Source organism: Hemitrygon akajei, chromosome 14 (assembly GCF_048418815.1).
Source record: "Hemitrygon akajei chromosome 14, sHemAka1.3, whole genome shotgun sequence".
Lineage (NCBI taxonomy): Eukaryota > Metazoa > Chordata > Chondrichthyes > Myliobatiformes > Dasyatidae > Hemitrygon > Hemitrygon akajei.
In genome coordinates, this window is record NC_133137.1 from 63,165,738 (window position 1) to 63,171,829 (window position 6,092).

The window sequence follows — 6,092 nt, forward strand, 5'->3', positions numbered from 1 at the left end:
TGTGCCCTGGAGAGCCATCACAGCTTGGTTCAAAAACTGCACTGCAACAGGCTCTACAACAGGTTATTAAAACTGCCCAACACATCACTAGCACCAGCCGACTTACCCTCAAAGATATATATACAGAGAGGTGCTGGAAAAGGGCTAATAATATCTTGAAGGATCAGACACATCTTGCTCATGGGCTGTTCGTCCCACCCCCATCAGGGCGGAGACTACGTAGCATCCAAACCAGGTCCACCAGACTCAGAAACAGTTACCTTCCCCAAGCAGACTGATCAACACCTCCACCCACTAACTTCATGACTACTTTATTATTTCCCATCAGTCATCTTATGTACAGCCTAGGGTCACTTTATGGACATACAATCTATGTATACAAGCTACTTTATGTATTTATACTTAGTTTGTGCATTAAAAAAAATGATTATTGTTTTTTTTATCGTTTGTACTTTTTTTTAATGCTGCATTGTGTCCAGATGACACTTATTTCATTCTCCTTACACCGGAGTACAAGAAATGACATTAAACAATCTTGAATTTTGAAGTTCCAATTGGAATGGAGATCAGGCCATTGAAGGAGGAGATGAGATATGGTTAAACAAAGTGACAGGAATACCAGAGTGAACAAAAAAACAACAAGCTGGAGAATCTGAAGTGCAGCCATTAAGTGAATTAGGTAGGAGTATTTTCCAGGGGTGAATGCAGACACAAGTAGGCATGGGATTCTTACACACTTAGCTACACAAACACACCCCCCACATGTTCCCATAAATATCTGGCTCATACTGTCTGAAAATAAATGCAAATGAACTAACTGCACCAAAGTATGAAACCCCTTTTTACTGGACGTCTCCGGAAATGGCTCATTAGCCTCTTGCGAACAGCCGCTGGACTCCGCGGCGAGAAACCCCCCCCCCCTTCCTCAGGTTTCGTACGTCTAGGGTGTAAACGACGTTGGTCCCGCCAAATCCGAGAGACTGGGATGTCTCGCCCCCTCAAACCCTGGTTTGTGTGAATGCTGTGTGATTTTCTGCCCCCCTGCAACCGGCCATCAGCATGAAATACACTGCATACAATTATAAAGAAAGAATATTTGTGATTGTTAACTTAACAAAAGAGCTGGTAAAACAAAAAGAGCCCATCATAATTAAACAGTCAAATGTGCTCAGTTGGAGCTCAAATCTTCCAAAAGTCATACTTACCGATCCTTGGTAGGGCTCCACGCCTTGAGCTCCATTGAGTTGCATTTTCCTACCCACTGGATCGAATCCCATGGCCAGTTCTCACCAGCGTCTTCTTTCCTCATTTCCTCATCTCCTGCCAAACAAAGACAAAGTCTAACCATAGTGTCCCCCACAAAACCTCTCCCTCCAGCGTTCTCCAGAACCTTCTCCCAGTTCCACCATCCTACTTAGATGACACACATTCCTAAGCGTCTCTTATCTTTTAACGGCAACCCAGACAAGCTGAAAGCAGAACAGACTGCGGCTACAGAATTACTAAAATGAAATACTTACAGCACAGCAGTAAAAATGTAAACCAGGGCATTACACGTATCTCTCAGTTTGATGGAAATGCAATCATTCATCAAGAGAATTCTGTAGATTATACTGGAGATTAGGGTCACTGCACTCATAGCAATGGGTCATTAGCTACACCTAGAAGACAGATAGTAGGGGGGAAAGCTATCTTTCAGAATGGAGGTCCATGATTTGTGGCATTCCTCAGGGGTCAGTGCTTGGATATCAGTTCTTTGTGATATAGATCAATGATTTGGATAAAAACTGGATAGATGGATTAGCAAGTCTGCAGATAACAACAATCTTTGTGAAGTCTTAGAGTAAAGGACTATCAAAGAATGCAGTGGAATATAGATTAGTTACAGATATGGGCAGATATGTTATAGATGGTATTTAACTGGAGCAAATGAGAGGCATAGTACTTTGAGAGGTCAAATGAAAGGAAAACGTATACAGATAATGGTGTGCTCCTTAATTGCAACGAGATACAGAGGGACTTTGGGATCTAGTTTACTGTTAGTTCACTGAAAGTGGATCAATAATAATAAGAAGAATTTATAGAGCACTTTCCATACAGATGGTATAGTTCAATGTGCTTTACAATGGGATAAAACGCAAACTTGAAAATAAAAGACAAAAAGATGTTAGTTAAAAGCAAGATTAAATAAATAGGTTTTGAGCTGGTGTTTAAAAGTGTCATAAGAGTCTGCATTCCTGATAGCTTTAGGTATTGAATTCCACAGTTTAGGAGTGTACTTCAAAAAAGTCAACCTGCCAATTATCTTCTGAGAGAGATGGCTTGAATTTAAGGGACCGGCAGAAGAAGACCTGCGAGCTCGAGCAGGATGACATAAGCAGGTAAGGTGGCAAAGATAATTTGAATTTACTTAAATCTTACTTCATTCCTCAATGTATGACTCTGTTGTAATGTACAGACATGTGAATTTATAAGTAAATTGGACAATCCAGGTAATTATAAGCCAGTGAGTCTTGCATCAGCTATTGGACAGGATAATTAGGGATAGGAGTAATGTGTATTTGATAACGAATGCGTGGAGTATGCAGTATAAGAGTGAGGAAGTGGTGCTGTATAAATCAGAATGCACTTGGATTATTATGTTCAGTTGTGGTTGTCCCCCATTATAGGAAGGATATGGGGACTGTGGAGATGGTATAATTTTAATTCAATGCTTTGTCTATACTTACGTAGCTGTGATGGTGCTGAAAGGAAGTTTTTCATTTTGGTGTCCCTCCCCATACTTGCACGTGTTAATAAACCTGCCTTGATTTGAAACTACACAGGGCAGAAGACCAGATGAAGGGTCTTGGCCTGAAATGTCAACTGTTTATTCCCTTCCATACATGCTGCCTGACATGCTGAGTTCCTCCAGCATTTTGTGTGTGCTGCTCAAGATTACCAGCATCTGCATAACAGAATCTCTTGTATTTATGACAGGGCAGAAGATAATCTTTTGGCATGTTTAAATAGAGCGCAAGTAAGAGTTGTGATGTTAACAAAGGTTTCTTTTCATAAGGACCTGTAACTGAACCTAAGCTGCTTTAACCTTGATTACATCCAAAATTATAGATCTTATTTACTTATTACAACACAAAAGGCCACTTAGCCCATCAAATCCATGCCAGCTCTGAACAGTGCAATCCTATTAATCCCATTTTTCTCCTTATTTTCCTCTATTGAATTGATTGCATTAAATTTATTTCTTATATCCTTCATATACACGAGGAATAACAATCTTTATGTTACATCTCCTTCTGAATGTGCAATGTACAAATGATAGTAATTTGTAATAAATAGTATGTACAGTAAAATGTGCAACAGAACAGTCAACTTCTATAACTTATTTTGCCATTTACCTGCAACTCAATAACAATCTAAATAGCCAGTTCACTTTCCAGCACATCTTTGGGATGTAGGAAGCCAAAATACCCGAGATAAATCCAGGGGAAATGAGGCGAGGGTCAAACCTACGGCCATGGAACCATGAATTATCTGTAGTAATCATGCAGCCCTTAAACCAGACCACAACAGATTAAGGGAAATATTAAGTTATGTGAATGGGAGGACAGGATGCCTGATCTAAACTGTGGCAAATGACATCTGATGCATGGCAAAGAGTGTTTTGGCTTAAGGGGTTAGTTCAATTTTTTTCTGCTCATTGGAGAAAGCACTTCAAGAGGTGCAGAAGGTCTCATCTTCCATTAAAGGAAGAAACTTGACTTTACCATGAAGACTGAAAGCACTGCAAAACCACCAAAAGATTTGATCTGTTTTCCCAGCTGAAGAGGTCAATTATAGTACAAAGTGAAAGCTATTGCATCAGTCAACAGCTGCACCTGCCACCATCATTTGCACTCAATATAGATAATTTGTAAGAAATCAAACATCCTCTGTTTATTTTTCCTCGTTATACTACTTAGTAAAATCTTTCCAACATTTAACTTGTTTAAAGACCACAGCTCAGCCATTAACCTACTGCAAAATGGTGTTATTCATGTCATTGAAGTGATGCATTGCGGTAGATAAGATTGTTTAACAATATGATTTGCTAAAGGTTATCAATGGATCAGAGTCAGAATCAGGTGTATTATCACCGGCCTGTGACATGAAATTTGTTAACTTAGCAGCAACAGTTAAACACAATACATAATATAGAAGAGAGAAAAAAAATAATAAATAAATAAATCGATCAATTATAGTATACATATATTGAATAGATTAAAAATATGCAAAAACAGAAGTACTATATATGATCAATACAGTTCAATCAATCAATTTCTTGCAATATATCAGCAGGCATCACTGATATATACATCAATGATGCCTGCTGATAAATTGCAAGAAATTAAGTAAAGTATTCAAGTTGAGCTAGGCCCATCCTCTACCCCACTTGAAGGATGATGTGTACACCTGTGGGCCATATGGTTAGCGAACCCACTGCGGGTGCCATCTGTGTCTGAAGACACCTCAATACCTAAATTAGGAAGGACATAGATTATCCTTCTTATAGAGGGAGCTGTTAAATACTCTTTAATCATTTGCAATCATAATTTTGATTGCTTGTAGATATCTAGTGCCACCTCTACATCTTGAGTATGCACAGCACACGCTCGTTAGCAGCTTTTATATGTCGGCTTTCACAACCTGTTTCATAGAATTCTTCATTCCAGAGCAATTATATTAATATCCTGAAATGTATCAAAGAGGAACTACTGAAGTTTTAGTGCTCCTCCAACCTCCCAAGAAACTGTAGATTGATCTTTGGGATAAGGAGGTGAAGTGGGATTGATGTTTCTCTTGTTCAGGAGCTAAATGTGTGAAGCCCCATTGGTTTTCTTGGCTGCGTAAATCTAGGGAATACACATTCTGGACGGCCAGACCTGTGAGATTGAGAGGGCTCTCCTAACCCCAAACCCCGGTCTGTGTGGATGCTGCATAGTTTGCTACCCTGTTACAACTCAGTGCCAAGAAATAACAGACAGCACACTGCATGCAATATTTATGACTCTTAACTAAAGGGTTTGTAAAATAAAAACAAAACAAGCCCATTATAATTAAACAGTCAAATCAGATTCAGATTCAAATTTAGATTCAGATTATTGTCATTTAGAAACCACAAATGCAATGCAGTTAAAAAATGAGACAACGTTCCTCCAGAATGATATCACAAAAGCATATGACAAAACAGACTACACCAGAAAATCCACATAATGTTTGGCAATCCCCAATCCAGAGTCTGGAGAGGCTGCTGCGTATTAATATCGCACTATCGTCTAGCGCGTTCCCCAGAAAGGAGCTCCAAATATACCAGACAAAACAAGACCAAAAACTAAAGCTACAAGACCTACACAAAACCACATAATTACAACATATAGTTACAACAGTGCAAACAATAGCATAATTGATTTAAAAAAACAGACTATGGGCACAGTAAAAATAGTCCAAGATGTTAAAGGACTGTAAGTTCAAAAGAAATCACCACAGTTTCCACAAGTCCCCAGGGTCCCGACAGACTCGCCATCCCACGCTGGCAGCAGAAGGGAATACCCCTGCTATGGACTTCCAAGGCGCCGCCCAACACAGCCTCGCAGACGCAGCACACACCGAAAGCTACCTGAGTCCGTCGAAAGGATCCCCTCCGGCACAGCTTCTCCGAGCACCATCCTCTGCCGAGCGTATTAAGACAGCCCCGCCAACAGCCATCGGCAACGCGACTCCGAGGACTGGGGGCCTGTTCTTCCCAGCACAGTCCCGGACCTCACAGCAGCAGCAGAAACGAAGAAGGTCTTCCTGGAATTTCCTGATGTTTATCCGTGCTCCCACGTCCGTTTTCAATCGATTTTGATTGCGCACGGCACCCCACTTCACAAATAACAGATAATCAATTCCGGAGTGACTGCTGCAAGCTGCGTCACACCGCCATCTTGGATCATCCAGATTCAGATTGTACAGAATGTGTACAAGTTAGAGGTCATCCCTTCCAAATGCAATACTCACTGATCCTCAGTCATCTGCAGCAGCTTCTTCATCAAATCACGGCCCCCCACTGG